At 41.0% G+C, this 26735-nt stretch overlaps 1 protein-coding gene and 1 long non-coding RNA gene across 2 annotated transcripts in view; one reads left to right on the forward strand and one right to left on the reverse strand.

Annotated features, from left to right (window-relative positions):
* Positions 1-26735, forward strand: part of SGCD (sarcoglycan delta) — a 413743-nt gene that overhangs the window by 77299 nt on the left and 309709 nt on the right. The gene's annotated exons all lie outside the window — the stretch shown is intronic.
* On the reverse strand, positions 4935-13724 carry LOC103007788 (uncharacterized). The gene is made up of 3 exons (XR_449591.1): positions 13559-13724; positions 6284-6362; positions 4935-5538 (listed from the first exon to the last, which is right to left on the reverse strand). It is a non-coding gene; the product is annotated as an uncharacterized LOC103007788 (long non-coding RNA).

Here is a 26735-nt window from a genome sequence, read left to right on the forward strand (position 1 = left end):
TGAGAGGATTTCACTGAGAATACGATTTGTGAAGCAGGATCTTAGCAGAATATACTGGCTCTCGCTAAGCAGAGGAGCACCTTGGCAGGTATGATGTGGTCCTGCCTGAACCAAGGATGGGGAACTTCTGGGCGTGGCAGTAGTGGGTGAAACAGAATTATAAATTAGGGCCAGATTGTGATCCTAATAGTTGTGGGAGGCCAACAAAGTTTATAAATGATTTTTTTCCCCAAGTTGGGTAATGAGCTCTTCCTTATTGAACATATTAGCTTTCATACCTGCAGAAGGAATGAATCGAAAGTGTCGGCATACCAGATGATAGCTGGAAGACCAATTTGAGAATTACCAGGATGTGGAAGAGAGATTATGGGTGGGCGGCGAGCCTGAAATAGATAAGTGACAGTGACCATTGCTTTACTTTTCCACAAAGGACAAATATTTCCTCTGACCTGGGCCATACTATGACTTTTGAAGACTCCAGGAACTTTTGCCTTTGTGGGCTCCTTCGTCCACAAAATGTATTAAAAGTATATTCTGCAACAGTGTTGGTATAAAAACCAGTATGCAAATAATATGTATAAATTATTTTCTTCCACCTAAAAGCTCATCTTTTTCCTTCTGATTTTAAAAAAAAGAAACCATTTTACTGGGCCCTGGCTTTGTGCCTTCTGTGCTCAATGAAGCAGTGAGCTCTACCTCTATTCCATTCATAAAGTTGGTGAGCAAATTAGGGAACAGTTGGGTAAGCTCTTGGAAGATCAACACAATGCAAACTTAGTCTTTTTAGAATTCTCTTTGGATAGAACAAGCTTGAGTAATCACACTGTGGTGATGACCTCTTTGTTCATTGGCTTTATCAACGGATTGAAAATCACAACACTGTCTGTCAAGATGTTTATCTTTTCTTTATTCACTGTATGAAAACATGTGTGTGATTGTGCAGGCGATGTGCAGGGTAGGTGTGTGTACATTGTGGAAGTAAAGGAAGACCAAATGGAAACAAGCAAAGGCTGTTAATTCAAAGCTTGCTACAGCAAGGGAGTTGGCCACCATCACTTGTGTTTTGGCAGAGACTCAAAGGCAGGCAGAGAAGTAGGAAAGCTTCCAATATCCCTGCTTTGGAGACTGTTGGCATGAGGAAGTTGTAGGCAGACTAACTGAAAGCCGGGCATCTATGTGATTGGTTAGGGGAGCTTATTTGGCTTTCTTTGGTTTGTTCTAAGTTGGAAGTGGGAACAAAATTAGGGAAACTGTCAGTTATTAATTAAGTCCTGGCCCTGTGGGGCTGATTGTTAAAGAAGTAATTGTTTAGCCTCCTTCATTGTCACTAGAGATAACAATCTTGACTTCTTGCAAATCTGATTTACAGCGGGGCTGGCTTCCAGAGTGGGTTATTGTAAATAAGGGGTTGGTTTCCTGGGCAGCTTGTCTTGATTGTGGGTCACAGCTGTCTTTGTGTATATGATCTGGCCACTGTGTATTTGTATATTCAGTCTTTCATCATGTACCGAGCCCTGGGCTAAACTGTGTCTCTCATCCTCTTAATACTTCTGTGCAGAAGGTAACATTTGCAGAGAGGAGCTGGATGGTAGAGAGGTTAGGTGATTTGGTAACGAGAGGCAGAGTCTCAAATCCATGCGTGTCTGTCTCCAAAGCCCGTGGGTTTACAGCTTCCTCACTTGCAGAGTGAGGAGGAGACTGACTAGATGATGAGTCCCTTCTAGGTCACATTTGCTGAGTCCGGACTGGGTCACAGGAGTATCTCTTCTCAGTCATACATAACCTTTGTTGGTCCTCCAGAGCAACTATTTCCTGCCAACCCAATGACATCATGACTTTAATTTCGGCATATCCACAAGACCTTGAGTATGTTCATCTTTCGTCACCTAGAATTTGTGAAACTCAAAAGAACTGAAGTCCAACTACCTGGCCCTGGAGGAGTTATGCTTCCATACTTTCCGACCACAGCAAGACATTTTCCCCTGGAACGATTTAGTTTCATGCACAGAGAGAGATTCGGCGTGGGCGAAGAGAATACACTATCATGTCATTCAGTCATGCCTGCGATTTCTCACCTTCTCCCCAGTGCTGGAGGAATGATTAATTCCTTGGGACGGAAGCCAAGAAAATCATGAAAATAGCAAAAATATTTCGACTGCGGTTGTAGAGCTCATAAACTTGTCACTGGCGTGATGAGAAAACTGCTGGCTTGCCTCTCATGAGCAGCACAATATTTTATTTATATGTGTGGTTTTGTGTGCATTTTTATTATGACAGCAAGGAGGGTATCTGGAGGGCTTTGGGCTTAGGGAAGCGGGGCGATGGAGTGAAATTCAGGGAAAATATTTCACGCCCTTGGTGAGCTTCTCAACTGTGGGATGCTGAGCCCTTTGCCAACAGTATTGATTGGTTAATATATATTGAGTGTCCCTGGATGTGGAGCATGGTAGGTACTTTATGATACGGGACTTGTTGACCTCTGAACCGCATTGTTAAAGCTGTTGCAAGAGGCAGGCGTGTGTGAGAGACAAAGAAAGGAAGAGAAGTCCTCACAATAGTCATGAGAGCTTCTACTGATTGGTATCTTTGTGTGTTGCCAGACCTGCTAAATGCTGTGCACGCATTATTCCATTTAACCTTCACTGCAGCCCTAGAGGTAGGTTACTCTTGTGGTTCCTATTTTGAGGTAACTGAGGTTTAGAGAGGTTAAGTAATTGACCAATGCCTATAGATAATAAGAGATAAAGCTAGGACTCAGCCCAAATACTCTGACTCCCACTCTTAAGCACTAACCACTCAGCTCTATTGCCTCCCCAAAACAAAGAATGCCTGGGCCAAAAAGAAAAAGAGGATTTACATATCATTTTTGTCTGAGGCTTTCAAACTGTACTATAGGAGCCTGAGGGGTTTGCTGAGGAGTCCGGAGGAAAGGATATTCACCAAGCTCCCAACCCTTGCATCACCCTAGGTGGCTTTGCACTTAAGTTATCTATTTACTATCTGGACTTGTAAATTCTTTAGAGAGATGGTTCCTTTGGAGGATGGCGAGCAAACAAAATTTAAAAGAACAAAAGCATTTGTTCTAGTCTATTGTCTTCATTTTAGAGTAGGGGTTGGCTAACTTTTTCTGTAAAGGGCCAGATAGTAAAAAAATTTAGGCTTATGAGGCCCCTACATGGTTTCAGTTGCATATTTTTCTTTGTTTTGTTTTTTATAGACCCTTAAAAATGTAAAAAAAAAAAAAAAAAAAAATCCTTCACTCACAAGTTGTGCAAAAATAGGCCACAACCTTGAACTGGCCCACAGACTGCAGTTTGCCAAACTCTCTTTTTAGAAGATAAATCCAAAGTTCAGAGAGGGAAAGTGATTTGCTTAAGGCCACACAGCTAGACCAGAACTCAGATTGTCCAGCATAGCTGTGTGGGGCCCGTCAGCCGGACTGAACAGGTGTATCTTCACTGTGAGTCATGGCTCCCCAGGCACGGTGCTCAGGGCCTCAGAGATTCACATGCTTGAATGAGGTGGGTCTCCCCTAGCAGCTGAGAGTCTACGGAGAGACAAGACTCAAACACAAGATAAGTTAGCCAGCAATATGGAATCCTCCCCAAAAGAGTGCATCAGTCATTGCTAGGAAAGTGCCTGACATTTCAAATGCTGAGTTCCAGTGAAGCAGGGTGAAGTGATCTCTGACAGCTCCTAACCAAGGGCAGGAGTTCCTTTGATGAATTTCTGGGCAAAGGGATCTTTTATTCTCCTTCTCTCCTGCCTCTGGAGGCCTAGCTTGGGATCTGTCCTGACGCTGGCAGAGGAAGGATTTATTAACACAGTGCCCTTACTCTTTTCAACCAACATCCAAATCTTTTTAACCCCTTTTTACAAGTGTTCCAGGACTGTTGAGAGCTGGCACTACTAGTTAGAGTAATATCTCCCCAAAGGTCCTGCCTGAAGTTCCCTTATCAGTCATCCCTTCCGTTCGGTCATTAAAGTTCTGAGTTTAACATGCAGCTGTGACATCTGGGAGACTTGACATTATCAAGTGGTAGGATTGTGGGTGTTCTTATTCACATGCAAGTGTTAATTGGATTAATATCATCATCCAGCCAGGCTGTAAGAGAAAATGCAGATAAGTTTGATTTGAAGGAAAAGAGAAATTGAAAAACTGGAGTGAAGGATGTGTTGAGACAGAGCAGGCCTCCCTCCAGGTCAGTTTGGGAACCTGTTTAGAACAAGAAGTCCTGTCTCAGGGAATGTTTCAGCACCAACAGCCTGAACATCTGATCAACAGTCACACTAGCCACATTTCAAGTCCTCAGTAGCTACATGTGACTAGTGGCTGTCATGTCGGACAACACAGGTAAAGAACATTTCCATTATTGTGGAAAGGTCTATTGGATAGCTCTCCTCTGTTGTCTTTGAGCTTTTATATATTTTGACACTGTTTTAACAATTAGCCTCCTCTTACTACTACACGGGTCAGCACAAGATTGACACAGAGGGTTTGCTGAACCACAAAAGACAATTATTTGGTTGACACCTACTCTGTGTCAGGCAGGCACTGTTCTAGAGCCTGGGAATATGTCAGTGAACACAACTGACAAAATCCCCTGTTTTAAAGGAGCTCACTGTACTTGGCAATGTTACTTGGCTATAGATTTCTCAAGGTGCAAACCCAGGCTCTTGTTGTCTTTGCAGCAGCAATATCATTCTCTTTCACCAGTTCCCCAAACCTTAGCTACATTCCAAGCAGCAGGCCCATGGCACCAGAAGCCTGGCTTCGGAGGTTCAGAAGATCCAGTGGGTAACAGCAACCGAAGAGGAAACAAGCCTTTTGTGAGCAGGTGTATGGCAGCTCCACTGGCCAGCTGTCTTAGTCTGTTTGGGCTGCTATAACAAAATACCACAGCATGGGTAACTTATAAATGGCAGAAATTTATTTCTCACGGTTTTGGAGGCTGGGAAGTCCAGGATCATGGTACCAGCAGATTTAGTATCTGGTGAAAGCACTCTTCCAGAATGCAGACAGCCAGCTTCTCTCACCGTGTCCTTCCATGGTGGAAGGGGCAAGGGATATCTGCAGAGTCTCTTTTGTAAGACCGTAGTCTCATTCATAAGAGACTGAAGCACCTCATGACCAGCGCTTCTCAAAGGCCCCACCTACTAATACCGTATGGATTAGGAGGTTAGGACTTCAACATATGGATTTTGGAGACCCAAACATTCAGACTGTAGCGCCAGCTTCATTGATGACCATGACCTTTCTAAAGCCCTTGTATCTTGGGACTTCCTGAAAGTGTATCTGAGTGAAGTAGTCAGTTAATATCTACTTGGGGCAGGTGCTTTAGTCCCCTTGGCCAAGGCAGTGAAGACAAGAGGAGGATGAGAATAGCTTGCCAAGCAAATTAATGACCCAAGTCATGTTGAGTTGTCCGTTGTCCCTGTTCATTTGCCCTCACATGTTCTTACACAGTGTGCAGAATTCATACATAGCTTTCCCCACGTGTTCATTGTTGATCTGTCTTCCGTACTAGACAGTACATCCTGAGGAGGAAGGGATTATTTCTGTCAGATCTGCCATGGTATTCTTGGGGTCTAGCACATAGTATCATGCAATAAATAGTTGTTCCTGTCATTGTATGTTGCCAATTGTGCGGTTAATATATTTTGATTTTTCAGAATCTGGTGTGGCAATTTTTTTTTATATTGGAGTATAGTTGATTTACAATGTTGTGTTAGTTTCGGGTGTACAGCAAAGTGATTCAGTTATACATATACATATATCTATTCTTTTTCAGATTCTCTTCCCATTTAGGTTAGTTCTGATGTGTATCTCATCAACTATGGATTTCATGGGAGTTGATAGGTGTTACATGGAAAAGGGGTCTGGGGGCAGTTGTGTTTGGCTAATACGGCTTTAAATAAGCATGTTTCATTACTGCAGGCCTTCTAATACAGTGGTTCTCAAACTCTCGTGAGCGTCAGCCTCACCTGGAGGACTGTTACGACACAGATCACCGGACTCCACGCCGAGCTTCTGCTTAGTAGGCCTGAGAATTTGCATTTTTAACAAGTTCCCAAGTGATGCCAATGTGACTGGTCCAGTGACTACACTTTGAGAACCATTGTAGAGATGTGTTTTTGACTCTCGGAGAAAAGATACTGTTTTCACCATTTCCCAGAAGTGTTTAACTAAATGTCATCTTAAACCTAGAGTTCTGTCTGACTTTAAGTTATGCTGACGTAATTCACACTCAAGTGTCAATGAATTATAAATTAACGTACTCACATTGTAAAAGGGACATCTGGGCAGAGATCTATTTGAAGCACAAATGATGTGTTGCTGCTGGTAAAATTTAGACGTCATTCTGAAATAATAAGGGCGGGATATCAAAATTTGGGGGAGGAAATATCAAAAAATAGTACCTATTCCTTCTAGTTATAAAATGGGCTTGAGAGACTTCCTGGTGGCACAGTGGTTAAGAATCTGCCTGCTAATGCAGGGGACACGGGTTCAAGCTCTGGTCCTGGAAGATCCCACATGCCGTGGAGCAACAAAGCCCGTGCGCCACAACTACTGAGCCTGTGCTCCAGAGCCCACGAGCCACAACTACTGAGCCCACACACCACAACTACTGAAGCCCGCGTGCCCTAGAGCCCGTGATCTGCAACAAGAGAAACCACCGCAATGAGAAGCCCGCGCACCGCAACAAAGAGTAGCCCCTGCTCGCTTCAACTAGAGAAAGCCCGCACACAGCAACAAAGACCCAACGCAGCCAAAAATAAATAAATACATAAAATAAATTTATTTTAGTAAAATGGGCTTGAGCACAACCTATATTGCCTGGAAAAGTACTGTTTTATAACTCAAATCCTTGGCATTATTATTGTTTAAAGCAACTCTGATGCTTTGTCTCTGTGGCTGTTCTAGTTTAAACACACACTGCTTGGCCCTGGCAACTTACAGCTTTTTGCCTCTTGGACTCTCCTGTGATTTGAAATGTGTTATTCATAAGCCTGCTGAATTCCAAGTATCTGAAAGAACAGATGTGGACGTAAAGGGATAATCAGCCCTTGCTAATATTGCTCTAAAAGGCAACATATTTATAAGTATTTATATTCATATATTTTGCTGCATTAGAATGAAGAGCTGTGTTTGGGTCTGTGGGTTTTGAGGTGGTGGGATGGCGGAAGTGGCTGCGGGGGAGAGCAGCACTGTGTGCTGTTTTCATGTTTACAGGGAGATTAATCAGTCAGCTCAGCGCTTACTCATCTCCTAGATGCTATAGGTGGTATACAGAATATGTAAGGCCTATCTCTTGCCCTCGTGGAGTTTATCATTTGGGAAGCAAGACATACGCATCAAGTAATTAGGGCAGAGGTTTTTCAACTGATTTGTACAGCCGCTTAAGCAAACCGGCAGACAAAAATCCAGATTCCTGGTGGGGGAGGGATGGATTGGGAGTTTGGGATTAGCAGATGCAAACTATTATATACAGAATGGATTTAAAAAGTCCTACTGTTTAGCACAGGGAACTGTATTCCATATCCTGTGATAAACTATAATGGAAAAGAATATGGAAAAGGATATATATATATATTTTTTTTTTATTTATAAAATAAATATTTTTTAAAAAAATATTTAAAATAAATATTTAAATAAATAATAAATAAATAAATATTTAAAATAAATATATTTAAAATAAATATTTTTATATAAAATATTTTTTATAAAATGTATTTTTATACAATATTTTTATTTATAAAATAAATATTTTTATTTTATTATATTTATATATTTTATTTATATATATATTTATATTTATATAAATTTATTCCATTGAAGTACAGTTAATTTACAATGTTGTGTTAATTTCTGGTGTCCACCAAAGTGATTCAGTGATATATATATCACTGAATCACTTTGGTGGACACCAGAAATTAACACAACATTGTTAATTAACTGTACTTCAATAGAATAAATTTTTTAAAAATCCAGATTCCCAGGGCCCATCCTAGACTAACTAAATCATGTGTCAGGAGGGTGATACCAGAGAATATATATTTTTAACAAACTCCCTGCTTGATGCTAATGACCAGGCAGGACTGGAATCCACTGCATATCTTTAAATTTTTTGAATAATTAAAAGTGCTCTATTCTATACTATTGCGATAAGTAGTTCTTAGTATCGATGACCTATTCTGTATTCATTCAATAATTTAGAGTCTGTCCTATCCAATCATGTTCTTTTATGGGTTGATAGGACTGAAAGGTGGGGAAGCTGGGCTGGGCCCTTGTTAGCGCAGCTGCAGAGAGCTGCCTAGTCTAGAGAGGGCATCTCTAAATCAGGCTAAGAGACAGTGACTCAAATGTCTGAAAGCACAGCACTGTGACAGAAGGAGCCATGGGTGGTATCACTCCACGGTAGTGCACCAGGGTTGGTTTACTTACTTAACAAATATTTATCTAGAACCGACTATGCGTAACGCTGTTCACTATGCACTGGTGACATGATAATAAGCAAAACGTGATCTCTGCCTTCTTAGGCCCTACAGTCTAGTGGAGATTATATTATACATAGGAAATCAGTAGTGACGGTCTTCTTTTCCCCCTTTTAAAAAATTGTGATAAAATACACATAACATAGAATTTACCATCTTAACCATTTCCCAGTGCACGATTCAGTGGCATTAAGTAATTCACATTGTCATTGTGCACCCGTCATCACCATCCATCTCCCGAACTTTTTCATCAATTTAAACTGAAATTCTGTACCCATTAAACAATAACTCCCTATATCCCCTTCCCCACCCCCAACCCCAGCCCCTGGCAACCACCATGCTGCTTTCTATCCCTATAAATTTGACTACTCTAGGAACCTCATGTAAGTGAAATAATACAGTATTTCCCCTTTTGTGACTGGCTTATTTCACTTAGCATAATGTCTTCAAGGTTCATCCATGTGATAGCATATGCTGGCATTCCATTCCTTTTTTAAGGCTGAGTAATATTCCATTGTGTGCATAGACTGTGTTCATTTATCCATTCATCCATCAATGGACACTCGAGTCATCTCCACCTTTTGGCTATTGGCCATAATTTGCTATGGGTATTTGTGTACAAATGTCTGAGTTCCTGCTTTCCATTCTTTTCGGTATATCCCTGGTTGTGGAATTGCTGGATCACATGGTAATTCTGTATTTAATTCATTGAAGAAATATGCTCCCACCCCACACTTTCCCCTGTTCATTTTTCCATCCATTGTCTCTGGTGAAGAAAAGCCAGGGCACTGCATTTCAGCTATCAGAATAAGAAACTGAGACAAGGTTTCAAGCGTGGGATCAGGCGGCCTCTAATGCATCCCACCGAATCACAGTTCCTCCAGCCCTGGTACAATTTTCCATAGTCCTGTTGCCATGCCCCAGAGAGAAAGCTGCTGGTTTTTGAGAACTTGATCTCTGTTAAGATTTCGCAAAGGCCCGGGGCATAGGCACTGGGAAGTTCTAATCTCAACTTTGCTCCATATTGCACGGCAGCCCCAGGCAGGTCATTTAACCTCCACAATTCCCTGTATTTTCCGACTCACTGAGATGGTTGTAATGACCTCCCTTCAGAGCTAGTGGTAAGGAATACATAACGATAGACTAAGGGACGTTTGCAAAGCCCTCTGTCGGATGTTCACTCGGCTGCAAGAGACCTTGGCTCTCTTGCTCCCCTGTCTTTGTGTCCACATCTAGAACTGCGATCCCCACGGTCATCGCTCTCAGATGAATCCGTTGCTGCTTCATAGAGACTGATCTAGTTCTCCATGTTCACCTGTAGTCTTTGCACTTAAACTTCTGTTCTTTGAAGGGTTTGTTCTTCCAGATCCTTGGGGTGAAGATGGAAAAGTACTTAGAGGGGAAGGGCTTAAGATTTCCTGCCATCTCTCATTTTCTCCGAATATTCAAAATTGAGCTCAAATTGTATTAAGAATGTTGCTTCCATTGCCTTCAGCTTACCTGTGTGTAAGTGTGTGCAGTGTTGCTGTCTTCATCTGCACTTGTGTGTTTGACCCACACCAACTTTGATGCAGAACTTAGCACTTCTTTGCATTTGTCAAGGAAATTCCAGACACATGGAGAGCCTTAGAGAGGAATGTAGATTCTACTGAAGATTTCATAGGGGAAGCCAGAGCAAGAGCATCTCCTGTAGCAAAGACCTTGACATTTTCATCAGCTATGTCTTCCCTCCTAAGTCAAATCACATTGCGGACTGTCCCCCCCTCCTCTGCCTTTCTCCCCTAGTACATCCAGGATCTCTTTTCTATTTTTTTCCCTCCTGCATTTCCCCTCTTTCATCTCAAATTTCCCCTCCTCCCACTCCCCAAATCATACAGAACAGCATGATCACCCCAGCTTGCCCCACAAAGGGCTCTTCCATCTGCAGCCTCCCTCAGAAGGCAGTGGTAGATTGTATATATATATATATTATTTTTTTTAATTTGAAATAAATTATATTTTTTTGACTTAAAACACACATTTATTATTTAACAGTTATTGTGGCTTACATGGGTCCTCTGCTTCATGGTGTCTCACAAAAGTGCAACTATGTATCTGCCAGGGCTGGGGTCTCATCTGAAGGATCAACTGGGGAAATATCCACTCCAGGCTTTTTTCCACATTGTTGTTGGCAGAATTTATTTATTTATTTATTTATTAAAGGTCACTTTCCATTTACAGTTATCACAAAATATTGGCTATATTCCCCGTGTTGCGCAATACATCCCTGAGCCTATCTTATACCCAGTAGTTTCTGCTCCCCACACCACCACCCCTATATTGCCCCTCCCCACCATCACTGGTAACCAGTAGTTTGTTCTCTGTATCTGTGAGTCAGTTTCTTTTCTGTTATATTCAGTAGTTTGTTGTATTTTTTAGATTTCACATATAAGTAATATCAAATAGTATTTGTCTTTTCCTGTCTGACTTATTTCACTTAGCATAATGCCCTCCAAGTCCATCCATGTTGCTACAGGTGGCAAAATTTTGTTCTTTTTTATGGTTGAGTAGTGTTCCATTGTGTGTGTGTGTGTGTGTGTGTGTGTATATATATATATATATATCTCACATCTTTGTCCATTCATCTGTTGATGAACACTTAGGTTGCTTCCATATCTTGGCAGTTGTAAATAATGCTGCTATGAACTTTGGGGTGCATGTATCTTTTCAAATTAGTGCTTTTGGTTTTCTCGGACATATACCCAGAAGGGGAATTGCTAGGTCATATGGTAGTTCTATTTTTAGTTTTTGAGAGCCCTCCATACTCTTTTCCACAGTGGCTGCACCAATGTACATTCCCACCAACAGTGTAGGAGGGAGGGCTCCCTTTTTTTCACATCCTCACGAACATTTGTTATTTGTGTTCTTTCTGAAGATAGCCATTCTGACTGGTGTGAGGTGGTATCTCATTGTGGTTTTGATTTACATTTCCCTGCTGACTAGTGATGTTGAGCATCTTTTCATGTGCCTGTTGGCCATCGGCATTTCCTCTTTGGAAAAATGTCTATTCAGTTCTTCTGCCCATTTTTTAACCAGGTTGTTTGTTTTTATGATGTTGAGTTGTATGAGCTGTTTATTTTTTCATTAATTTTTATTAGAGTATAGTTGCTTTACAATGTTGTGTTAGTTTCTACTGTAGAGCAAAGCTATACATATATCTCCTCTTTTTTTAGATTTGTACATGTTTTTCTTTTACTTATGTAAAAATAGGTTTTACACAACAATATAAAACCTTCCTCTGTTTAAGACTTTGTAAAGCTAACTTTTGTAATATCTTGATATAAAATTGTTGCTTCCTTTCTTAGAAGTAGAAACCCGTTTCCCCCCAAGTTCCTCACCCTCTGATATTCACACCTTATATAATTTCCTCCATTTCAGTGAGAGAGGAACTTGTAAATATGATGAGGTATCACCCCTATGACTGTGTTATGTTACGTTATGTTACATGACCTAAGGGATTTTGCAGATGTAATCCAAGTTACTAACCAATTGGCTCTGAGTAAATCAAAAGGGAGATTATCTGGTTGGGCCTGTATCACATGAGCCCTTTACATTCAAGTACAGAGATCAAAGACTGAGGAAGTCAGAAATTGAAAGTGCATAAGAGGAGATGGAGGGGACCACATAGCAAAGAACTGAGTAGCTTCTAGGACCTATGAGCAGCGCCCCAGCAGTCAGCCAGAAAGAGAACGGAAGCCTCAGTTCTACAGCTGCAAAATGCTGAATTCTCCCCCCAGCCACCTGAACTTGAAAATGATCTGAGGTCCAGAAAAGGACACAGCCCAGTTGAAACTTTGATGTAAGCCTTCTGAGATCCTGGAAAGCAAATCCAATTCTGTGCCTGGACTTCTGACCTCCAGAAACCATGAGATAATAAATAGGTGTTGATTTAAGCCACAAACTCATGGTAGTAATCCACTACACAGCAATAGAAAATGACTATTTGACTTTTATTCTGGGCTTGCTTTCCTTTCATTGTGTATATTAGAATATTCTTGCTTTTTTTGAAACTGGTGCTAGTAGAAAGGAGGTTTTTCTATGTTTAATGAAATGGTCTTACTTTGGAGAAATACAAAGTTTACAAATCCTTGCAACTCTCACCTGCCTTATATGGTTTGTTTGGAAATTTTAGTCAACAATGAAATCACCAAGTCTAGAAATCACACATTGAAAATGTCGTTTCTCCCCTTGTCATTAAATGTTTCCCTTCTCCAAAACTTACTGCAAATCAACTTCTTCCCAAGGGTTTCTAGGTATTTCCGTCCCCTGAGAGATCTCCTTCTTCCCCCCTGAGAAATCTCCTTCCTTTCAACAGTGAGTTCTTAACATCTGTGCCTGAGTAATAACTTTTATTTTCTTGTCCAGGTAGTTTTGAATCCTGTGTATAGTTCCCCACTTTTTGTCTTGCCTCCTCAGCTAGAGGCCTGCGGACAGGACCATGATGTCTGGCTCCTGTGTCCCCTGCTGAGACTCCCATTGTGCCTGATACACAGGGGATGCTCCCATATAAGTTTAGATTGATTGCTTTTACAAGTCAGGGACCAAAACGTACTACTAAATAAAGCCAATCAACTCACCTTTTGATTCTTTATCCACTCCTGTGTTTAGACATCACCTGCTATATTTGGCCCCATTTTTGCTAAAGAAAAAAAAAAAAGGACCGCTGGGCATACATCCCTCTTTCAGAGAGAGAAATAATTTGAGCAGTAGCTGGTCCATGGCATTAAAGATTGAATGACTGTAATGTGTCCAGCCCATGGTCAGCTTGTTAGGAATTCTGTGTAAGGCAAGAAATAACTCAAGAGCCAGAGACCTTGGAGAAAGCAGGGAAGAGGGTTGTCAGTGGTGGTGTCCTTTCTGGAGGCGTCCTGTTATAATTCCTGGGCCGGTAGCACAGACACCATTCAGTGGCTTCTCAACCTCAGGGAAGCATCCAGCATGTCAGGGCACATGAGGCTCCCGGTCCCTTCCAGCCTCATCCCCGCTGCTGCCCCTATGCAGCTTCTGATTCACTTTTACTCACCTGCTGGCAGCTCACCTGTGCCCCGTGGTTGCCTGTTCTGAAGTGAACTTTCCTACTGCCTCTTCCCCAGTCCCGTTCATCCAATGATTTCTCCATTTATCCTTCAAGCCTCCAGTCCGGTATCACTTCCACGCAGACTCCCCTGAGCCATGGACTTTTTCACAGACGTTTACTGAGGGTTTTCCCTGTACTGAGCACTTTACACGAGTTATCTCCCATAATGCTCTCGGCAGCCCGATGAGGCAGACGTTATCCATATTTTTACAAAAGATGAAGCCACAACCTAAGGAGGTTACATTACCTGCCCAAGTTTTTATAGCTCCTAAGCCAGGGCTTAATTAAGCCTGGGGCTGTTTTCATCCAGAGCCTGTGCTCATAATGTCAAGGTCCTTCCCTTGACCTCCATGCTGTGTTGCTGCCTGGCACCCCACAGCTCCTTCTGCGTTAGCTCCGGGAAAGATCTCATTTCTTCCTGGTACTATTTGTTCAAATCTGTCTCTGTCGTTGGTCTGTGAACCTCAGTGAGGCGGGGATCTTGTTCTCTTTATCTTAATGTATATTCTCAGTGTCTCAGTGCCTCAGTTCCTGTTGGACACACCTGAGCTTAAAAAATGAGCAATTAAAATAATAGCAAAAGGAAACGGGGATGGAAGGAAAGAAACATCTAAGAGAAATTCTAATCTACTCTGAATTAACTTTTCTATGGTAAGGCCAGTACTGGCCTCATTAGGAGGGCCTTGAATTCAGCTTTTGTTTCGTTGAAGGGGAAAGGAGAATTGCAAGGAAAAAAATCCAACAGAGTTCCCACAGAGTGGGGGAAATAAAGGAGGGAGGAGAATAAGTCTGTTTCTTTCTCAGTCACACAGGGGTTTTATTGTATCATTGATGTTTAATTGCACTTATTTTGTAAATATTGGATGAAGTCTATTCTATGCCATTGTGGAGCATTTAGAGGAATGGTTTTAAGATAGTCCACTCCCAAATCTCATTTTCACAAACTTACCATCTTACGGCATCATATATAACACACGTGGAAAAGAAAGATCTTTCCCTTGAAGCAGAGAGTGGAGTATAAATGTCCACCTCAGGGATGGTGATGTAGGGAAAGAGAGGCTGTACAAGGTAATACTTACTTTATATCAGCACTGAATATGTGTTTTGAGGTTATAAAATCCTACCACGGACTAATAAAAGTTCATCACTGGCCCCTTAACCTTTTTATCCTTTCATCTTTAAGTATGAAGGTTTCTCGATGATTTAAGCATTTCCCAAGAGGTAAGAGGCAGCCAGTAAAAACAAAACAATGCAGCCACCCCGGCACGCTCCAGACTTGCACTACAAGACTTACAACCAAAGCAACCCTGGAAGCTTCGTTTTACCTCATCAGTTTCCTGAGCAGGAGTCATGTTGGTTTTCGTTTGCTCAGCACCCCTGGTCCTGTGCCAGCTTCCTCTTTGTTCCCCTTCTTTCTGTCATCACCGCCTCTTTGTGTCCTCAAAGCATCTCTCTGTCTTTAGTCATTCTCTTCCATGGCAAAGGAAGCTGTGTCCCTCTTTTCCAAGGGTAAGACCACTCTGTCTAGGGAAGACGTACAGTGAACATTGAGAGCCCCAGGGTCAGGTTTGCTGCTTGCAGAAGGTGATTTTAGGTGAGTTGCTGTGCTTCTCTAAGTCCCCACGTCCACACCCGTAGGTAACAGGGCCTCTCTGTTGCTTACATCTCTGGTCTCTGCCATCGCAGAGTTTCTCCCCAACGAATGGAGTTTGTATTCTCTTGGCAGTAGGAAGACAAACATGACACATTGCCAAAATAAAAAAAATACCTAAAAACATACTTAATATTCCTTTATCCTGTAGAAAGAAATGAACTTTCCTTGACTCTCTGAGTCCTAAAGCCATGATTACTTTCTCACTTTGACTACATTGCAAGAGAAAACCCTTTTTCTCTGTCTCCACTGCCTCATCACCTATTCATCCACCCCTTAACCCATTACAGATGCCATTCTTCCTTCCTCTGTCTTTGGATGACCTATGACCTAATACCTAAATCCAATAGCTGTTGTTCATTTTTCCTTGCCTTTGATGTCACTGTAATATTTTACCCTGCAGTGGGCAAATTCTTGTTTTGAAACTACTCAGTGTTGTTCTGTCCTGTCCAGTTGGGTGTCTCCTCCCTGTTTTTATTAAAGATAACACACTTCTTCTGGTCTCCCAAGCTTCAGGGCATCGCATAAACTTTGAGTCACGCATAGCTTTTATGTACTTACGCCCAACCAGCCACCAGGCCCTGCTGAGTCCTCATGTGCTGAGTTTTCCTTGCCTCCTCCTACCCCCACACCTCCCATTCTGCAAACAGTTTCGTTGTGTTGACTTTATGCCCAGCCTCTCAATAGTTTTGTGGCCTTTGACAAACTACTTAATTTGTCTAAGCTTTGGTTTCCTCATCTGTAATAGGAATAATTCACAATAATACTAATAATAATGTTTTACTTCCGAGGGTTATTGTGAAGATTAAATGAAATAATAGTCCTATCTATTCATGTACTAAGTAGCCCATACATGTTAGCTGTTAACTGCTCCATACCACTCCAGACCCCAGATAGGTTGTGTTTTTTGTTTTGTTTTGTTTTGTTTGTTTGTTTACTGGAATAAGAGGCAGTCATCCCATTTTTAATTCTATTATTATGCCTTCCTCCAGCTTCCCCCCATGTGGTACTCTGTAGATTCCAGGCACAAATACTAGATCAGTTTGAATACTGTGCAGTTGTGAAGGTTTTGGAAGACTATAGGCTTTGGAGTTGTCAGCCCTTAGCTTGAATCCTTATTCTGCTACTAATTAGCTAGGTAACTTTGGTCTGGCTTCCAAACCTCTCTGAGGTTCAATTGCCTCAACTGAAAGATCACAATAGTCATAGATACCATGCAGGGCTGTTGAAGGAATGAAAAATATCCAGCCCATAGCTTAGTACCTAGTGCAGAGTTCATGCTCAGTAAATGATAATAGTTGATATTATATCATCCCCCGACCCCCGCTGTCTTTAACCCAGAGAATGAAATCCTGAACGTCTTGATGGACAGTCAAGCTCATCCACAGGCCAGCCTCAGCCTGCCCTTCCAGCTGCCATCGCTGTCTTACTTTCTAGTTATCTCCTTATGTAAACTGCTTGACCCATGGAAGGGACCTCATTTTTTCCCAGCCTCTGTCCTGCAATTTTTTCCAACTCTTCCTTTCTGGAATCCCAATACCCTCTTCCTCCTTCTTGACCAAACCCTCTTGTTCTCCCAGGACCAGATCCAGTCTGACTTCCTGAAATGAAAACATAAGAGGGATTTTAAGATTGCTACTAATCTAGACCTTACTATGCCGGTCTGCAATTGGAACTCTGACACGTTTAGTGTATAAACACCATCATGTTAGCAAATGATTTTACAGTCCTTGTGTTGTTTTAAAATGGTATTCTTTGTGTGTGTGCGTGCGCGTGCGTGTTTATTTATTTATTTACGTTCTTGATGACTTTTTCTTTGTTGCCTGTGTTTCTTCTGTCATGCTTAACTGGATGTTGAGCAGCTACACGCTAAAAGCTTAATAAACTCTTACTGGTGATTTTCTAGATTGATTTTCATGGAATTTGCGTCTTATGCACCATCAGATTCTTAGGTTGCCCCATTTATTTCTTGGCTCCCACACAGAACCTTTTTCTCCAGGAGGTTCCATCTGCTTTGCAGAAATGAGCTCACGAGTCATTCCCTTCCCCACTCTCTTTGTAAACTGCAAAAACAGGCAGGCAGCCCTTCTGGGGTGAGTGCAGGTGGGGATCAGATGAAGTGCTGGTAGTTGAAAGTAGGCTCAAGTTTGTCAAGTTCTGGTTCACATTATTAACCCAAGGTGTGTTGAGAAATGAAGCAGGGACAGTTCTGTTCAGTGGAAGGAACAAGGTGCTTTGGGGCCAGGCAGGTCTGGGCTCAGATCCCGGCTCAGCCTGTTGTGTGCGTTCGTTGAGACCTGTGGAGGGTCAGCTAACCTCTCTGAATCTTTGTTTCTCAATCCATAAAGCAGGGGTGACAGTATGTGCCTACCAGGACTGTTGCGAGATGAGAGAGAGTGTATGAAGAGGCCTAGCACAGCTCCTGGGACAGAGTAGACATTTACTACTGCTATTCTTCAGTTTCAGAGGTGTTTGGATGCCTCCCAAAGAGAACACTGCCGAAATTTTTGATGTATATGCCACAAACTTTGCAAAAAACTTCTCATCCACGCTCGGGCTGGTTGTAAAGTTGTTTTTTTGAAGTTGATTATTTTGCTATTCTTGCTTCACAGAAGGAAAACGTGATAAAATTGTGAGTTAAGGCTGTTTTTGTTGTTTCTGACCTGACAGCCAGCAAAAAAAGTCTGAAAATTACCCTTTTCCCTTTACTTTGAATTTTCAAGAACTGATCAATTTCTAAGTTCCCTAGAGAGGAGAATTCAATACGGCAGTTTGGAATTTGGCTAATACTTTTTAGTCATGCATTCGCAGGTGGCCCTTGGTAGAATGTTTGCTTCACCTTTGTGTTTTATGTTCGCTCTTTTAAAGTGACTTAGGGAAACAGAATGTTGAAATGGTGGTCTGGATAGAGGTCAGGGTAGCACCCAACTTGGCCACATCCCACCTGGGTGAGACAGTGTGATGGCCTTTAGCTTCCTCATCATTTCCACTCGAAATGATCACCTTAGACCACACTTATAAGAATTTCTTAAGCATACAATTAGTCTTCATGTATAAAAGAGCTTCCAAAAACTGTAGTTCTATGTGCATACAAAGAATATAATAGTTCTTTTTTTCTACTCATGTTTATAAATTGGAAAATAACACAATTATAGAAATAGCAACAAAGGATAGATATTTTTTCAGGACATTCTTTATGCCTACTTAACTAATTCAGACTCCAAAGAATCCTATGGATTAAGTTCTGTTATTAGTTTTCCTTTTGCTAATGAGGAGGCACAGGGATGGGAAGTTACTTTCGACTGAAGCCTCATGTTATCAACAGAGGTGCCAGTGTTCAAATGTGGGCAGTCTGTCTCCAGAGTTGATGAACTTAATGGCCATACAGAGAAATTCCACATCCTAGTATTTCTTACTGTAGCATATTTAGTAATCACCTGTTATATGTCAGGTGATGCAAATCATAGGGGAAGCTAGAATAGACCAGACAGGCCTGATTCTTGCTCTCATGAAGTTCATGCGATAGATAGAAAAACATGTGAATGAGGAAATAAATAATTGCACATTGTGATAAATGATGTAAGTAAAACCAACAGGTGCTGAGATGGAGAATAAAGGTTCAGGGGAGGCCTCTATTTAAATTGGACAATCAAGGAAGGCTTCTTGGAAGGGGTGACATTTAAGCTAAAACCCAAGAGATGAGAAGGAAATAGCCTTACACATCTGGGACACCTCAACTTAGCCGTTGAATAGACACGCAGAGCACAAAGAAGACCAAACATAACACCTTATTTTAGACTAAGAAGGCATTTCGCCTTTTAAACCCAGAGAGTCAGACAAAGCATCTCCCAGAAGTTGAAGGGTCCTTTTTCACAGTTGAAACTTTGAATTTCTTAGAGCAACTAATAAATTACATCACTGGCATTTACCTGGTTCTTGAGCCTTCTCCTCACGTAAAACAGACGTTGCCTTTGCTGGTAGGACATTCAAAATGGATTTCTTACAGGTTAGCCTCCTAGGACTGAGGCTAGAAAAGTGAGGAAAGGAAGCCTTTTTAATCGAAGCAAATACCTCAACAAAAAGCTTGGGACTTTGACATGGAGGACACAGTGCTTAGGCTTCGAAGATGAGAGTCACATGGGCTGCTTTCCTTACAATGGTGCTGCATAAGAGAGAAAACCGTTTATTTGAATTTAGGTAATGCAAAATTTCTGGGCTTTCAAAAGGCTGAATTTCAGACTGCATCGCAACCCATTTCCTTGGTAAGAGTATAACGTGGTAATGCAGTGTCCTGACAAGCCCTTTCCCTACTGCCAGGATTGCTGGGAGAATACTTAAAATACTTAGTGATATTCAGTATTAAACTATCTCCAAGCACTCAAGGAAAAACTCATTATCAAACGGTTCCACAAAAATTTTAGTATAGTTTTCTAAGGCAAGTTTCTTGTAAATTTCTACCAAGCACCACTTTCAGATGTTTCATTGAATCCCTGTTTCTTGAAACTTACAAACCCAACCCATAAAAATAATTTAAATGCCCATCAATAGGGTATCAGTTCATTTACGAAAATTCTATACAATTCAATAATGTGTATCTTTTCAAAAGAATGAGGTAGATAAGACAAAATTATCATAAAAGGATATTCTTTTTTTTTTTTTAATTTTTTATTTTGTTTATTTATTTATGGCTGTGTTGGGTCTTCGTTTCTGTGCGAGGGCTTTCTCTAGTTGCGGCAAGTGAGGGCCACTCTTCATCGCGGTGCGCGGGCCTCTCACTATCGCGGCCTCTCTTGCTGTGGAGCACAGGCTCCAGACGCGCAGGCTCAGTAATTGTGGCTCACGGGCCTAGTCGCTCCGTGGCATGTGGGATCTTCCCAGACCAGGGCTCGAACCCGTGTCCCCTGCGTTGGCAGGCAGATTCTCAACCACTGCGCCACCAGGGAAGCCCAGGATATTCCTGATATAACATTGACAGGAAGGAAAGGGTATCCAGGAGGGGTTGGCATACTTCTCCTGTAAAAACAAAACAAAACAAAAAACAGTGAATATTTTCAGCTTTGAAGCCATATGATTTCTGTCACAACTCCAGGTCTCTGCTGTGTTAGTGTGAAAGCAGCCATAGGCAGTACATAAACAAATGAGTGTTGTGGTATTCCAATATGACTCTTATTTCCAGAAACAGGCAGTGGACCCACAGGTTGTAGTTTGCAGACTTTTGTTATAAACTATGGAGAGTGTGAAAGAATGTGTTATTAAGCAACAATTAAATATTTGGAAGGATGTATACCAGATTGTTTAATGTTGATTATATTTTAGGAATAGAATAATGGAGTGATTTTACCAGCACTTGTTATAATGAGCAATAGTTGCCTTTATAACCAGAAACACAGTGAAGATACTTCCCTATTTAAAGGAAAAAAATCAGACTTTGCACTAATTCTGGGTGGCTCATTCCAAATAAGTGATGTTTATATTTTTACTGTGCCTTTAGAGCAATTGCTGGCCTTGTATTCTTTGGAGGCAGCACCAAGAAGCATAGAATTAAACTAATTAAATGTATGCAAAAACAGTGTGTAATTACCCTCAATCATGAGCAAGTTTGTAGCCTGGAAGGGTATCTAAAGTGAAGGTCCAGCTTGAGTTATACTCTGATGTCATATTCTAGAAGAAGATGAACCTTCCTGCAAATCCTTAGGGAGTGCAGATTTTCCAATATAATAAAACCTCAAGGCTCTAACTGGTCTGGTATTTCTCTGCCACCTGAATTTTGCATTATCAGAGCATTGGACTTCTTCTGCATGATATTGTGCTAGATTAGAATGTGCCCTGACTTTTTTTCTATCGTATGGTATTAATAACACAACTGAAAGGAGAAAGTAGATTGTCCCAAAGTCTGTCCGCATGGTTATCTCTTTTGCCTGATGACAGTGGTGATGATGGGATGTGAGCACTGGATCAGGGGTTGGGAATGACTGACTCTGTAGGTCTCACATGATCCTGAGGTTCTCTCATTTCATGGTTCAGCTGTTAATCAGCCTGAGTACTTTCTAAGGTTCAAATCCTTGACTGGACTTGAGATGAAATGAATGCACATGATTTGCATTTGATATTCATCATCCAGGTCCAGTTCATGGAACAAGAAAAATAATATGTAGCCCAGGTTAGATCTTATTTTAACAAACATGGAAGCAGAAACTCAACTGTTAGGTACTGAATGGCCTGCCCTCTGCTTGACTCCAGAATACCAGGTCAAACATTTCCCCCACCTTGTAACATTCCTGTATCAGTGAAGTCTGTAGTCCCTGGATTTCAGAAAGCAGTTAAAGGAAGCCAAGCTATGGTTTTTTAATTTACTCTTAATTAGAGAAAAGCCTCCTGAAAACTTTCAACTAAAATAGGGTTTGGATTTTCAAATATAGAATCATGGCCTGACAAATATATATTTAGGAAATATATGCCTGATGGTTCATCAAACTGCTAGAAAAAATTAGTTAAACCATTTTTCTATTTTAGAGAAACTATAATTATTCCATTGTCTCTCCATAGTCATAGTGAACTCCCCAATGAATTTCACTGGGCATATACGATTTTCCTCCTTTTAACTACCCTGGAGAAATGTCTAGGGGGGATAAAATGCTTTAACATCTAAATTTCTTTGTTTGCTCATTCACAAATATCTGATAAGGGCCCCACAATATGACAGGTCCTGTGCTATGTGCTAGGAATATAGGAGTCACTTAACTTGCCGTGTGATCTTGGGAAAACTTTCTTCATGTTTCTGCTCTCCTTTGTCCTGTTGATCTCGTAAGAAAGTCACTTACAGTAAGTTCTCAGCCTTAGGCAGATCCAAAACTTTAGGCAAATTTGCAGTGCTATCTGCAGTCTTAGAGCACACTAATGACACCAAAACCTTACCAGCAAGGACTCTGTGTTCTTTTAAAAATTTAGTCATTTGAAAGAGTGAAAAATAGCACCTGATTGTTTTATTCTTTTTCTTCTTATGCTATTAGTGAGTTTGAAGAATGCACACTTTTGGCTCTAGGTCAAATGCAGTTTCAATTCCATATCATGTTCTGAGATTTTCTTTGCTAAGGAAATTATTCTGTAGTGGCACGAAGTAAAAGAAAGGGCAGGAGAAAACAATCCTTTTTTAAAAACTCATTTTAGGGAACAAAACTATTTGAGAAAACTGTTTCCATAACACATTGCACATTTATAGCGCAGTGATGCTGCAAACGTTTCAATTGAATTCCTTCATCTCATTCCCCAAGGAAAATCCTCAGTTTCTCTGTTTTTATCCTTGTTCCAAATGCCACAAGTTTATTTCCATCCTTATTTCACTTTTGGAGGTAATATCCGAAGCAGCAAGGCAGTAGCATTCCTGTCTAGTCATTAATAAATGATCGTGGGCACTTCAAAATGCAGAACACTATATAAATACTTTGGGATAATGCTGACAAGAATACCTCACAGGGAAATGGGGAAAGCAAATGAATTATTTGAAGTTTGCTTAATATTTTCAGAGAGTGTCTTGGGCATTGTCGTAGTCTGTTCAGGCTGCCATAACAAAATACCACTGTCTGGGTGACTTAACAGAAATTTACCTGCTCATAGTTCTGGAGGCTGGAAGTCCAAGATTAAGATCCAGCAGGGTTCACTTTCTTGTGAAGACTCTCTTCCTGGATGGAAATGACAGCCTTCTTGCTGTGTCCCTACATGATGGGGAAGGAGCAAAGAGTTTCTGGTATTTCTTCTTCTTTTTTTTTTTTTTTTTGAATAAGGGCACAGGTTCTATATGATCAGGGCTCTACTCTTGACTTCATTTAACCTTAATCACCTCTTTAAATGCCCTATCTCCAGTGCAGGAGGGATGAGGCAGGTGTTAGGGCTTCAGCATATGAATTTGGGAGGAACACAATTCAGTTCCTAGCAGTAAATATTAAGAAATTGAACTATTGCTGGTCTAGAGCTTAGTTGTCAATTTCACCTTATGATTTCTTGCCCTCACCCTTTGTCTCAGTTGTTCCAGGAGCACCAGAAGTATTTCTAATCCTCTCCCCTCTGAGAAGCATGGAATGGATGGAAAAATGCAAGACAGGGATTGGGTGACTTCTGCCCATTGACTTGTCAACATGAAAGACAGTTATGAGGATCAAACAAGATTGTAGACTCAGAGATCTCAGAAATCATGCATGCTAAACCTTATAACCAGGTTTTCAGGTGGAAAAACTAAGGTTCAAAAAGATGAAAAGCTTTGTTTGACATTCTGATAATCAATTACTGATATCCTGGAGGTCTTCTGACACCCATCACAGCGCTCAGTGTAGTAATGGATGTGATTGTGCTTTCAAATGAAAGGTCATATGTAAATGAGTTCCAACTTCATGGGATAAGTCAACATCAGTTAAGATATTTGTGGCTGCAAAAAACATAAATCAATGCTGATCCTAATCAAAAGGCTATTAGGGGCTCAGAGAATCAGTGAACAAGGTGGGGGGCACTTGGTTGACTGGACAGGGTCCTGTTGGCAATTCTAACTGCCACAGAGTAGGAAGTACCCCGAGCCTCATTTGCAGGATACCATTCCTGCTGCTGGAGGCATGCCTCTACCACCATCACCTGGAGTGAATTCGAACAGTTCTATGTCTTTGAGGGACCTCATAGGATGTCACAGTGCCAGGAAGGAGATTTCCAGTCATCCGATTCTAGTTCCCGCACTTATGCCTTTACTGCCTGGAACTGATAAGGGAGTATTTGACCCCTTCATCTTCCATAAAGCCTTCCATAAGCCCTGTCTTTACACATAAATAGGGTATACTCCAAAACAGAAAGTAGTTAAGCACAGGATATTCAAAAAATAAAGGCAAAAACTAAAATCTGCTACCACCTCCAACCTAAGAGCTTCAACCGTTGAAAATGATTTGTGCCGTGGTAAGCTCATTTCAAGTGAAAGTTTCACATTTCAGCTTTCCCTTGAGCCCTCTGGTCTACTGTTAGACTAGTGTACATTTGGCATTATCATTTATTTTCCCATTCAGAATGAAATCTAGTATTGACCTCTCTTCTTTGATATATGTTGATTTCAGCATCTTGTTCCCATTGTGTTTCTAGAGATGCATTGTCACTTGGGTGCTTCAGAATGGAAGTGAACTTTATTAACCTACTTTGTTAGCTTACTACAATTAAGAGGCATATCTCAATGTACTCTTGGGGGTGTTTTACAACCCCCTACAGAATTCAGGCATATTTATCATTCATGATCTGGCTACCAAGAAATTATATACACATTTGAGTATTTGACCACGTAGGTTCACTTTTTCATTTGTGGATTCAACTAAAATAGAAGTAACAATCTCAATTACTTTCCCCTTAAACAGTAAGAGATGTATCTGTCTTAACTAAAAGAATGAGAATTTGTTACCAGCAATATTATGGCCCCAGATTACATGTCTACAGAGAGTTTTCAGTATCCTACCTTTTTTTCCCTGGAGCATAGCCACAAAAGGAAGTTTAGGAACTGAGATTCTGTTGGTGAGAAAACATATGGATCTTTATTTAGTCCCTGACACCAGCACCTCCATCACTTTCTTTTTAAGAATCAGATTTATAGTTTTCATGAAACAGGAATACTGCCTCTCAGAATGGCATCTGGATGCTATTCATGTATCAATTCTAAGTATGTGATAAAATTGTCCTTCTAGTTGCTGGCAAGCCATAAGGGTGAGACGGCGGGCGGTGGGTAAGCAACTGGCTGGTTCTTGAGATGCAAGGGGAGATGGGGATTGGTGGCTATCACTTGCCACATGTATTGGTTTCCCAAGTAGACAAGAGAACACAGAGCACTGTCTTGAGCCATGATCTTGGTCTTTTACTGAAACATCGTTTAAACAGATTTCTATGGCTAAGACCTAGCTCCTTTCCATAGTTACAGAGCAGAATGTTTTTTTCTATTTCCATAAGTGATAGTGGCCAAGGTGAGTGTGTGTTTATGTGAATGCAGGCTAAGCACTGAGAATGAATTTGTAGACTAATACAATGGACTATCTTTTTCATCCTTGCCCAGGGTAACTCCACACCATGAGACAGCAGGAGAACTCTTAGTTCTGTTAAGATTGTAGAACTCGTGTGACGTGCTCTACCCCCATCCTCCACCTCAGTCTCTTCCCTCCCAAACACTTGAAGACAGTCCCTTGGCCCTGGTGTATCTGGCTTTAGTTTCCTCAACCTCTTCCCATGGTAACATTGCAAAAATATTTTCTTCGATTTTGCCCTCAGCTTGACCGTCTTTCTTTTCTTCCGAAACCCAAGTCTTCCTTCTCTAGGTATTACTTACATCCTACTTCAGTTTGAGTTCAGAGCACTGATGGACCGATCTCTATGGTTTGAATGGATTCAGATTAAAAATGTCCAATTAATTCCTACCACGTGATTTTACATATAAAAATGTTGAGTATATCATAAATGGAAGGGAAGCTATTTTGAATGTGAAGTGGATAATATATATGTGAACCATGAGGGAAGTAACAATTGAAATTTGTTCTTATGGCATTTTGAGTAAGCCCAGCCCATTAGGAGGTTAGAGAATATTGGAAGAAAGCTCCGTAATGTTCCAACGAACTCAAGTTACTAATTTTGTGTGAATTTCACAGGGCTGTGAGTTTCTTTGCCTGATATTTCTATACAACTTACGTAAAAAAAACGATTTCAGCTGAAGCCAATTTCTAATTTCAATTTCTTTCTTACAAAGAAACTTATTCTGCCTCTTCCCAGCATGCCCAGGCAACCGTGTTCAGGTTTCTGCCCAGATAAGAGATCAATGTGGTATTTCCATGGCGGCTTTTTAGAGAGATTCTTTGCTGTGTAATTGCCAAGACCGTTAGTTACAAGCGCCGGGTAGTATCTCTTAAAAATGAAAGCTCCTTCCCACTGTAAGAATTATGTTCCTCTTCAGTAGTGTTGACAGGATGGAGAGCCGTTTGGGATGTTATGAGTCTGAAATGGCTGTCTGTTGGTGATCCATGCTTCAAAGTGGTTATGATTCAGTTCTAATCAACTGACATTTACGGCTTTTAGGATCTAGACAGGGGCTTTCAATTCAGCTCAATCAGGGGTCCTCAAATAAGCAACTGTTATGTTTGTTTCCCGATGTCTTTCTTTCAAACCTGTTATTTCCCCTAAATCAAATGCTCAGTTCAGTAGAGCCTGAAAATAAAAATAATAATAATAATAACAACTCCAAATGGTCCCAACGGGACACTTTACAGAAAACTGTTACAAAGAGGCACAAAGAAAGTGCACAGGGGGATTTAGAACCGAAATGGCCTAATTTCTCTCAAGCCCTCTGAGCTGTTATTCATAAAGAGGGTAATAACCCAGCTTAGATTACACAGTATATTCATGGGTTCTCTCCTACATCAGCTCAGTTGAAGCATTGTAATAACCAAGTTGCAGAACTTTTGGTGGTACGGCAGG

This window comes from Balaenoptera acutorostrata, chromosome 2 (assembly GCF_949987535.1).
Source record: "Balaenoptera acutorostrata chromosome 2, mBalAcu1.1, whole genome shotgun sequence".
Lineage (NCBI taxonomy): Eukaryota > Metazoa > Chordata > Mammalia > Artiodactyla > Balaenopteridae > Balaenoptera > Balaenoptera acutorostrata.